We start from the raw sequence: 11,155 nt of genomic DNA on the forward strand, positions 1-11,155 counted from the left end.
CTCCGGTAAAAGCAGGTTCAAAGCCCGCTGCTGCCGGGTTATCATTTTCCCCGATTGGCACCCGCAGCCCCGGCCTGGCTCTCCTCCTCCTCTGCCTCCTCACTTTGGCTTTTTGGTTGACCCCAGGAGGACAAACCTGGCGTTTCTGCCCCGTCTTCCCCCGGTGACCCCATCCTCGCCCGAGGAAGAGGGGCCAGGGCAGGGTGGAGGTCCTGGTGGTGCTGCTCCTCCTGGGAGGACGGCCTCTCCATGGCGGTGGCCTCCGTGGGGCAGGGGGGGAGAGACTCATCAAAGTTCTACAAAATTTTGTGAATATTTTGTGAAACATTGAAAAATAGTTGTGAAAATTTTGTGATATACAAAATTTGTGAGCCTGGATAGCTCAGCTGGGAGAGCATCAGACTTTTAATCTGAGGGTCCAGGGTTCAAGCCCCTGTTCAGGCGAAGACGTTATCCTTTAGGAGCCCACAGGCAGGAGCGGTACCTCCTCCTGCTGGGACAGCTGAGGTGGGAGTGAAGCAAGGGACTGTCTCCCCTGAAAGGTGTTCAGGTGCCCTAAACCTAGCACCTTCAACCTTCAAAGGTTGGGTTGCTGCTGGCACCTGCTTTTTCTACACGAAGATGATGGAAGGAGCTGGAGCATCTCTCCCAGGAGGGAAGCCAGGCTCTTCTCAGCGGTGCCCAGTGCCAGGACCAGAGGCAGTGGGCACAACCTGGAAGACAGGAGGCTCCATCTGAACATCAGGAGATGCTTTTTTACTGTGAGGGTGACCGAGCACTGGCAGAGGTTGCCCAGAGAAGTTGTGGAGTCTCCATCCTTGGAGGTATTCAAAAGCCGCCTGGACACGATCCTGGGCAACCAGCTCTGGGTAACCCAGCTTGAACCAACCCTGGTTGGACCAGATGATCTCCAGAGGTCCCTACCAACCTCAACCATCCTGTGATTCCGTTGCGTCATCCCGAACCCACTCCAAGAAAAGCAGAGCCCTGCGTCGTTCTAGGGGAAGATGGTTCATGTGAGAGCGGAGGCTGCAGCGACCTGTGGGGCCACCACACCACTTCAGCCAAGCCCTGGATTGCAGTGTGTATGTGTATATACACTGCAGGTTAACTTTGCAAAATAGAAACTCTTTTGACAGAAAACTGAGTAATTTTAGGATAGAATCACAGAATCACAAAGGTTGGAAAAGACCTCTAAGATCATCAAGGCCAACCCTTGACCCAAGACCACCATGCCCACTAAACCATGTCCCAAAGTGCCACATCTACACGTGTTTTGAACACGTCCAGTGATGGTGACTCCACTGCTTCCCTTCATTTTTTAGGATGAAAAATATCCCCTTCAGGATTTTGATGTTTTTCAACCTGAACGTGCATAAATAATCTATTTTGTGCCGTAAAAAAACCCTCCTCCTCCCCATGCACAAGCCCTGCGGACACCTGAGCCAATCTACCTGAGTGCTGACAGCCCTCTTCTACTTCCAGGTACCCCCACAGTGGTGAATTAATTGAGACCCTCTGCTTGGGTAGTGTCGTCTTCACCAGCAGAGCCCCGACTGCAACCTGTGCGATACCTTATGCAGCTTGTTGTGATTTCTTCTTTTTTGGAAAGCTGGCGGCCAGAGTGAGTTCTGCAGGCCTGTCAGGAGAGGGCACCAAGACCAAGCGAACAGCGTGTCTCCATGCTCTGAAGGCTCCTGAAGAGGGAAGGCAACAGTTAAAAAACTCTTCCTCCAGCTGAAGCCCCCTCCTGGTGCATCGCAGAGGTCCCCACCACCTGAGAGACCCTGCACAACGACTACAGGTTGGGAAAGCGTTGTAGGTGGAGAGTCGGGTGGCTCTTAGGAGCAGAGGGCACGTCTGCTCCTTCCATTGTGGCACAGCATCTTTGCAAACCGACCACCCCGCGGATGCCTCCCGTCGTCGACCCTTTGCCGTGACTCGGACGTGAACCAAGGTTGCTGCGGCCACAACGCAGAGTACCGGCCGCTATAGGATCACAGCGCAAGTCCTGCCGCACCCCGGGACCGTGGTCCGCTAGAACACAGCAAATTTAGGGTTAGAGTGGTTTCGGCTAAGCTATACGAGAGGCACGTAAGTAACTTTATCATGCCGTGAGTGACACACCGAGCGCGTGGCAGTTCGGTTTAAAACACAACAAAAATGGCACGAGGATCTCCATGGGCAGCTGAGTGATGCTGTGGGAAGGCACTGGGCAGGGAGGTCCAGGTAACCTGGGATGTCCCCAAGGTCCCTCATCCAACATCCGACATCCCTGGGGCCCCACTGCCACCTCCCTGCCTGGCCATGGTCCCTCCGGAGGAATCCTTCCCCGGCAGCATCCCTCGGGCACCGGGAAGCCCAGGGCAGGCAGCGTGGTTGGGTTGAGCCTTTTGATTGGGCTCAGCCTTGTGGGGCTCCTCAGTTTGGGGTCTCCATCCTCCAAGCTCGTGTCTCCAGGGTTTGTGCTGAGCCAGCCCTTGGTTTTCACCCAAATCCACCCCTCCAACTGTGACACTTTTGATCCTCCCCCGTCTCATTTTTGCCCTCTGGTAGCCCAGTTGACGGGGTGTGTTGGTCAGTGCTGCCTGCTCCTTCCTCCTCTAGGCTTTTCGCTCCTGCCTGGTTTGGAGAAGAAACCTCATTTTCTGTCCTTTCGGCCTCTTTATGACCGGGTCTGTGCCACAGAGACGTGAGCGGTTGGTACAAGATGGCCTGGGGTTGGCAAAGAGAGACGGATCCAATGCCAGTCTGACCCCCTCTCCCTTCTCTCCCCATCGGGGCTTTCTTCTCCCTTGGGCACGCCAAAATGGCCTCACCCTGGTGAGGGTGGGGAGGGCCAGGAATTTGCTCTTCCAGGACCCTCCGGCCTTTCTCTCCCCTGCTGGCGTTCGCAGGCTCCCAAAACACCCCAGGTGCCCAAACAGGGACATCAAGATGATCCCATGCACCCTGCGTTGGGACCACCCCGTGTAGGACCCGCTCTCACGAGGCGGAGGGCACGGTTAAGGGTCCTCGTGTTCTTCACCATGTATGAAAACACAACCTTTGTATTCGTTGCTGATGAATCCAATCTTACGCCTTCGAAAGGGCGCGTTGGTGGTCCCAGGGCTGCTTTTGTTCTTTCTGGCCCTGGTGCAGGTTGGGCTCAGCGCTGGTGGAGAGGGAAGGACCCGGTGGGGGTGAGAGGTCCCCGCTCCACGTCCCCTGGGTACCATCCCACCACGTCCTCCTCCCCATCCCTCCGTGCACCACAGGATATGCCGTGGGTGATCCCCGGCGACCCCAAGCCCTGCACGGACCCCAGAGCCCCCATGTGCCCACCGGGTCCCTCACCCCACTCCATCAGCCCCATGGTGAGTCCCAGAGCCCCTGTGGGCATCTCTGCTCAGCCTGGAGCCCCCAGAGCCGCATGTGCCCCACGGGAAGGCACGCGGCACCGAGAGCCCATCCTGGCTGCGCATGCTGGCTCGGAAGAAGGAGCACAGCCACCCAGAAGAGACATGGAGACAAGATTTAATAGAAATATAGATGAGACCGTGATGGAGGGGGGGCCTTGCCAGCTTCTGTCCCCTGTGGTGCAGGCAGCGGGGGGCCGGAACTGGGGATGGTTTCCCCCTGACACTCGCTTTCCCCCAGCCTGCCCCTGGGTGCCAAGAGTGGACGTGGAGTGCTGTTGGGCTGTCAGGGGCTGATGGCCATGCCTGGGGTGCTCCTGGTGACCTCCTGGACCAGCCCCACCAGGCTCCAGGGCCTCCTGCACCTCCTCTGAGTAGGAACAGGGTCTCCAGCATCTCAACGTAGGTGGGGACAGCACCGGAGCGCGGCCGTGTGGGATTTGGAGACCATACGGTGAGCAGTCATGGGAGCTTCCACATGGACATGCCTCCACTTGGCCATGCAGGGGTGGCCCTATAGGGCTGGACACTCTTCAGGTCCTGGCAGGTTTCAGGAGGTGGCTGAGAACCAGATCTACAGACTTCCTCATCATATTCACATGTCCTCTGTTCCGCCAGAAATCCACGTACCTCTCCCTTCGATCCCGGAGACTCATCTGCTGCCCAAAGCTGTGGTGTTAAGGAGGAACGGTTTGGTTTTTATCGCACAGGGAGGAAGGCGCAGAAGCTCTACGGCCTCAGTAGCATCACATCCAGTTCCATATCCAGTTCAGACTGGATATTATGGGATCTGCCTCCTCTGGCATTTCCGTACTTTCTATGACGGGACACAGAGCCTGGCGCCCAAGGCAACGACAAGGTCCCACGTGCAGGCAGTCAGCCTGGGGACGGGTCGGGCAAAGGATGAGACTTTGGACCAAACAGGCGTTGACCCACAGAGTGAACGTCTCGGTGTCAAGTTAGAAAACACTGGAGGAATCCTTTTCTCTTTGGCCACCCACAACTGGCTGGTCCCACCTAGAAAATCCTACTGGAGAGCCCAACAGCTGGCCCTTGGGTGGCAGAGTGCCCTCCCACGCGCCTCCCGAGCCTGCTGCCCTCCCGCAAGGGGTCCCAGTGAGAGATCCCCTTCCCGCTGGGTGCTCCTGGCTGTGGAGGGAAGGGCACTGAAGGGGATGGGGAGACACCAGCCATAGCTGGTGAGATTTACCAGAATAACTGGTTGTCTTCGTAACCCCTCTGCCGATTCAGCTCCGCTCTCCGGCTCCACTCTTCCCGGCGCTTGTGGTAAGTCTCCAAGAGTTGCAGGGTGTACTTTGCTCGCACGGAAAGCTGGCTGCAGCAGCAAGGGAAAAATCTCTCTCATCTTCTGGCTAAGACCCTCCTGGGTCAACCCTGGCATCAGGGTCTAAGACAGGTCATGGGAAAGTGGAGGATGCCGTACTCAGAGTCAGAGCTCAGGAGATGGAGTCCTTCACACCTCGGACAGCCGCTGCCGCCCAGCCTTCCCAGGCTGAGGTTGGTGGACATGTTCACTCTGTGTAGCCCCTGCAGGCTCTCCAGCTGCCTCTTCACCATGGCTCTGTGCAGGAAGGGAGCAGTCCTCTCCTCTTTCCCAATCGGTGGCAGCGACGAGCAGGGCCAAATCTCTGTCAATGTTTCACAAGACCACCTAGCCTGCATTGGCACCAGAGGATGATTTTTAGGAGGCTTCTCCCCTCCCTCAGGCACTCTGGATGTTCAGCAGTGGAGATGCCAATGGCTATGGGGTCTGTGAAGCCCTCCAGCACGTTCTTCCCCATCCTCAGAAACCCCTATGAGATGACTTCCAGCTGTAGCACAACAACCAGGAGAGTCGCCCCAGCACAGCCCTCTGGGTGGGGGGGACACATCAGCTCCCCACTGCCCATGCTCTCATGCTGACATCAATCATGATGAGGTAAATGAGGGGAGGGAATGGCTGTTTTTCAGAGCAGGAGCCATAAGATGAAATCCTCTAGCAGGTCAGAGCACATCACCAAACCACGAAGATGGCTTGGTTGGAGGAGTTGGAGGCCCTGAGGGCACCAACAGCCCTCCATGACCCTGTCCAGGCGTCCCCATGGACCTCCACCCTCATCCCGTTTCAGCCCCTGCTGGAGCTGATCCAGACCCTGACCTGCGGACTGATTTCCCGGCGTGGCGGGGACATCCTCTTTTCGTTTCTGAAGACGGGAAGCGCGGTTTGAGGTCTGACACCAAGAGCTTGCTTGTGCTTGCCGTCCTTTTCCGCCACCAAGAAGCTCTCCTGAATTCCTGGCAGAAAGCTGAGAATGCCCAAGAGGGTGAGCTGGTATGAGATACGGGGTGAGGCTGTTCTCCACCGTGTGCTCACGAGCAGCTCAGTGCCAGCCTCTGCGGCAGACGGCAGTTCTGCTGGAGGTTTAGATGTGTTTGGCTACTCGCTTTCGCGTCAACGGTGGCGGAAGAAGACTTTGAGTCGTAATGCTCGCGTGAGCCATAACACCCACTTGTGGTCCCCGTCTTGAGGGGACAAAGAGAACAACAGCCTCTTTCGCAAAAACCAGAGCCTGGACGGACCGTGACCCTCCTCCTGCGGACTGCGCTGTGGTGGTCACGCGCCAAAAGCTGTGTTTTGGGGGCACCCAGTGCAGGAGGAGGAGGAAGTGTTTGAAGGAGAGAAGCAACGCTGGCAATGAGCTCTCTCTGGCACTCCTCCTGTGCCAGACAACCCTCCCTGGCCACCAGATTTGGAATTAAATCAGGGTCTTCCAGTTGACTAAATCCAAGGTAGAAAACAGTGAACACAGACGGTGCTCTGTCTTGCTGGGGAAGGGCGTTCTGAAATTCAATTTTCTTTGAAAGGCGGCATCATTTACACCGAAATGAAAAGAGGTTCATAGACATCAAAAAAGGAAGGAGAAAAATTTCCTCAGCTCCTGGAGTAATTCTTCAGGCAAACGTCAGTCACCGTGACAAATCTGAACAATCCTCCAGACACAATACCAAACGCTGCGTACAAAGGGAACAACGCATTCAAGAAATCCAAGAGCACAGAGTCACCCTCATCCATCTCCCCATGAGACTCACCTGCCAGATGACCTTCTTCCTTTGCCTTTCCGCCCCTTTCTCTTCTTCGGGCCAGGTAGCGTGGATGGAGACTGGGACCGCATTCGTTGAGAAAGGAGACATTTGGTAGGAGGACTCTCTGGAGCCGCACAATGGGAAGAGTCTTCAGAAAGCATCTCTGGGGCTATTTAACAAGAATGACATGCAGATCAGCTCCAGATCAATAAAACAATGCAATTCTCATGACACCATCGTCTCAAAGAGGTCTCGCTCTCTAGGAGACCTTTGGCACAGCTTAGCAGTCTTTTAAAAGTCATCTTCAGGCAATTTTTCTCTCCACGTTCAAGAGCACAGGATCTGTGGGGGAGGTAGACCCCTCTACCCTTGGCAGCTCAAGGCAGAGCTTTCTAAAACGAAGGAGCAGCTGGCCATATATACCAGGGTACAGAACTCGGGGGGAAAGCGTGTTGCCATGAGGTCTTCTTCTGTAGCAGGTGACTTGAGCTTTGCTGTGTACAACAAGGCTCAAGAGATGCAGCCTCCCCTCCCCGGGCACCACATTTTGTCCTTGTCTTCAACTACTTACCGCTGAGGGCTAAAGGAACACCCACACAGAAGCACCCACGCCCACACACACACCCTGCTCTCTCACGAGTCACATGTGGCATTACCATCAGTCTCAATTTGCTTATCACCCTCTTCTTCCTTCTTCTCCTCCTTCTCTTCCTCCTCCTCCTGAAGGTCTTCTGTGGCCTTCAGGGGTCCTACAGAGGGGCATTCCAGGGCTTCTTTCTCAGGGGGAAATGTAAAATCAAACCTGGAAATGAGAAGACGCCGAGTTGAAGAAAGGGCCACCATACATTCCCTTTGCATCTTCCATTAACAATGCAGTCATGGAGGGACTTGAGAAGGTCTCTCAAGGCTGCTGCTTTCCAAAGCAGAATATGCTTGAGAGCTCTGTTAGGAAACAGTGACACACTCAAGACCTCCATGGCTTGGGATCACATGAGAGGTCCCATCAGTCTGCTCCAGGGCTTCCCAATCTTTACTCTGAAAAAGTTGGCTCCCTCACCGAAGACTGCCTCTCATCTCCTCTTCCCGTTCATGGACATGGAGGACAGGCTACTCTCTCTTCACCCAACTGGCCAAGGTTGGTTTGAATTCTAACCCTGCCCCGCAGCTCTCTTGCAGACCCTCTCAGGCTCATGTCAGGGCATCCGTAATGCATAACTGCCATCCCCATGGCCATTAAGGATGCTGCTGAGCAGCCCCGGGCTCAGGTCAGAGCTCTGAAGAACCCCACTCAAGCACAAGAGGGGAAATCATTCCTCCTGTCCCCCAGGGACTCTGGGGACAGGCATTTAGGGGCACTTGGGTCCCTCAAGTCTCACCAAAGGCATGTCTATGTGGCAAACATAGGACTGGTATGAATCTGGTACCCACTCAGGGGCACTTTTGCTGGATAATCCACGTGCAGGAAATTCTTGGATCTTTCCCCTTTGAAATTTCACCCAGAAGAAAGAGCTGAATCAAGGTAAACCTCATGGAAAACGTTGCCTGAGTTCCTCAAATAACGAAAAGCGAACGTACTGTGGCAACACAAAGACACCACCAGGACCCACACGAAAATCAGGACTTTCTCCACCTGATACCACCAGATGTCTCCTCCCTGGGGTCTGAAACAGAGACAGAGATATGCGAGAGCATTCCAGGGACATTTTTACCTTGCTTATAAAGTCTTTCTTCTGCTCAGAGAAGACACAGCCGCTCGGACATCCTATAACAAAGTTTTCTTTGGCTAACGTAAGCCCCTCAGTTTTTCAGGTAGAAGCTGCACAGCTCAGAGTGGACCAGGAGCAGTAACACCGCCATGTGTTGCCCCGTGCAAGCTGCGGTCTCTCAGGTGCACAACAGCAATATGAGGAACTGAAGCTGCTGTGCCTGCTGCCCCGGCATCCCAAACGTGGTCCGAGAAGTTGATTCAAAAGCAGTTAAGATCACCCCATGGCTGTTAACACATAGGGAAACTAAACCTTGGCTTCCTATGAGGGGTGAAGTGGGCATGTCCCCATGTCTTGGACTCTTTCTCTAGACGGTGTCTACTTTTGAACCCATCAAAACCTCACATTATAATTTCTAGGACAGACAATGGGATGCTGGCCTAGGTAGAGCCTCGATCTAGCTCTAGGTGACTCTTCTTGGATTCTCCTATGTCAACTAGACCACTGCATAGGAGAGCAGGACACTACAGAGTTGGCACTGCTGTGGACCATGACCGCCCCAGTGGCCAGCCGGGTCCTCACAGGCCACCAGAAATCAGTTCAGTCACCCTTTGACAAGTGTCCAGAAGGACAAGGTGTAGCACAGGTAGGGCATCAACTTAACTTACACTGAGAAGGTCTTCCAGCAGCTTTCCAGAGTCATCCACAGAGAGGAGAAAGTAATCAAAAAATCTCATAGTGACTTCCCTGTTTCGTACGGAAAGGATGCCAAGGGCCTTGAAGACAAAGTCTGTGTCCTGCCTTTTAGAGATGGCCCGAAAGAATGATGTCACGGTCTCGTATACGCAACATTGCACTGTTGTAAAAGGCAGTTGGGCACACACGGAGAGCTCCTCGCACCGCAGAGGGATGACTATTGCACCAGCTAGAGAACAGAAAAAGAGGAACAAAGTCACCTTTGCAGCAGGACGGTGCAGGCTCCAAGAAGGTGCCAGCAGCTTCAGGCAGGACACGGCTCCAGTGCAGCCTGTTTTAATCTCATGCTCCCAGCTCCTAAGAGTGCCTGGGGGATGGACGCCGCGTGGGAGGGCGGGGGGAGATGGGTGCGGATCCCATGACAAAGCCCGTGGCGCTTGGCCACAAGCGTGCCCACACCCAGCACACTCCAGCTAAGTCTGTGCCGGACTCACGGAGGAGCAACGGGGGAGCAAAACGCAAGGGCTGCACAGCAGCACCCTCCTGTCCCCCTGCCCCCTCTACCCGCGCACCCCTCTGATGTTTCAGTCGCTTGGAAGATGGGGTGATGTGAAAGAGAAGAACTCAAGGGTGGTGCAAGGGCAGGCAAAGGTTTTAATCCACCTTCTTACCAGGAACGTCTTCTTCAGGGTAGCTGAGGTTGCATTCATCTGCAACCACCTTGGACATTCGAAACACGGGTCTCCGAACAAGCGAAACCTCGCTGTTCGCGGTGCACATGTAGTCTTTAAGAACATGGAATATCCCGATCCCTAACAGTCGGACGCCCTGAGAACAGCGGAGGCAGAAAGAAGGAACACTGGTGAGCATCCAGTGGCTTGCCAGAGCATGGGGATGTTGCCTTGCTCATTGCCTACAAGGGCCAATGTGGGACACTCAGGAAGCCTCGGAGAGAAAGCACATACTCCGGGTCTTTTTCGCTCTTTCTCCTCTGCTCTGCTGAGGAAGGCTGTTGGGAAAAGTGACGGCAGAGCCATCATCCCCTAGACATAATCAGGCAAGGCAAGCTCCCAGGGCTTCGCGCGGGGAGGAAGAGGACGCGAGACTCACCCTATCCTGTGCCAAGTGCCGTCTAATGCATTCGGACACGCTGTCCCAAATCATAAGGATCTCTGGAAAGCAAGCGGAAGATGTGCCATGCTCCATGTCAGCGAGCTCACAGCCCTCCAAGCGCACTCTCACCCAAGGAGACGATGACTTGAGATTAAATTCATCGCCGCCCCGATTAAGAACACGGGAGGTGCTCCACGTGATGGGAGGCGTGGAATAGATGCCCACACCAGCGAGAGGATGGAGCCAGGAAGGGATGATCAGACGGGGCTCTTGGTGCACCCATCAGCCCTGCCCAGTCCTCCCCATCTCTCCACGGCTGCTTTCACAGCCAATACTGTCTCCAACGTTCAGGAGAGAACTCCTGCAAGCCTCACCATCAGAGGTCAGATTCTTGAGCGTTGGAAATGCATCTGGCCACAGGTTTTCCATCTTTGTCCCCCTCTCCCTCTGGGTTAACTCCTGTAGCGGGAAGGATGAGAAGGAAATGTCTCCTCCGTGATCTCCACCTTCTCCTTTGATTTCACCAAAGGGCCTCCAGCTCTGTCCTGATGTGGAATTGTCCCATTGTGACCCCAGTCCATGTCACAGAGGGACTGCAAGGGCTCCCCTGAGCCCCCTTAGCCTCCCCAGGATCCTGCCAGGTTTTGCCCTACGAGAGGGAGGGGAGGTGTGGTGGGAGTTATGGGGTGCTATCCCCACCTCACTGCCCACTAGCCAAGGAGAATGGGGGGGCACTGAGAGCCATGGGGGGGGTCCCCCAGATGGGGGCTCACCTTGTGCACTCCAGATGCACTGGCCAGCCCGTTGTCCCCAACTGGAGAGGCTGTGCCACCGCTGCTGGTGTCGGCGTTCCAGCTCCTGGGACAGGGACAAGGCTCAGAGACCGACACCCGCGGCAGCATCCCCCCGGTCCTGGGACAATGGCAGGGCTCGGGGACCATCTTATGGGGTTTCCCTTTATGTGGGAGAGCAGTGGGAGCGCGTGGATCTCTGCCTGGGGATGGGTGATGAGCCAAAGGTGAGCTTATGGGTCAGAGAAGACCAGGCATTCAGAGCAACCTAGCTCAATTATATGCAGAAACAACTCTGAGAAGTTCTCTCAAGGCATTAGTGAAGACTCCCACAATGATTAGATTGGATATTAGGAAAAATTTCTTC

At 55.0% G+C, this 11,155-nt stretch overlaps 1 non-coding gene across 1 annotated transcript; it reads left to right on the top strand.

The window, feature by feature from the left end:
* Positions 1-371: 371 nt before the first annotated feature.
* TRNAK-UUU lies at positions 372-444 on the top strand. The gene has a single exon. It is a non-coding gene; the product is annotated as a tRNA-Lys (tRNA).
* Positions 445-11,155: the final 10,711 nt, after the last annotated feature.

This window comes from Phaethon lepturus, unplaced genomic scaffold (genome assembly GCF_000687285.1).
Source record: "Phaethon lepturus isolate BGI_N335 unplaced genomic scaffold, ASM68728v1 scaffold3437, whole genome shotgun sequence".
NCBI lineage: Eukaryota > Metazoa > Chordata > Aves > Phaethontiformes > Phaethontidae > Phaethon > Phaethon lepturus.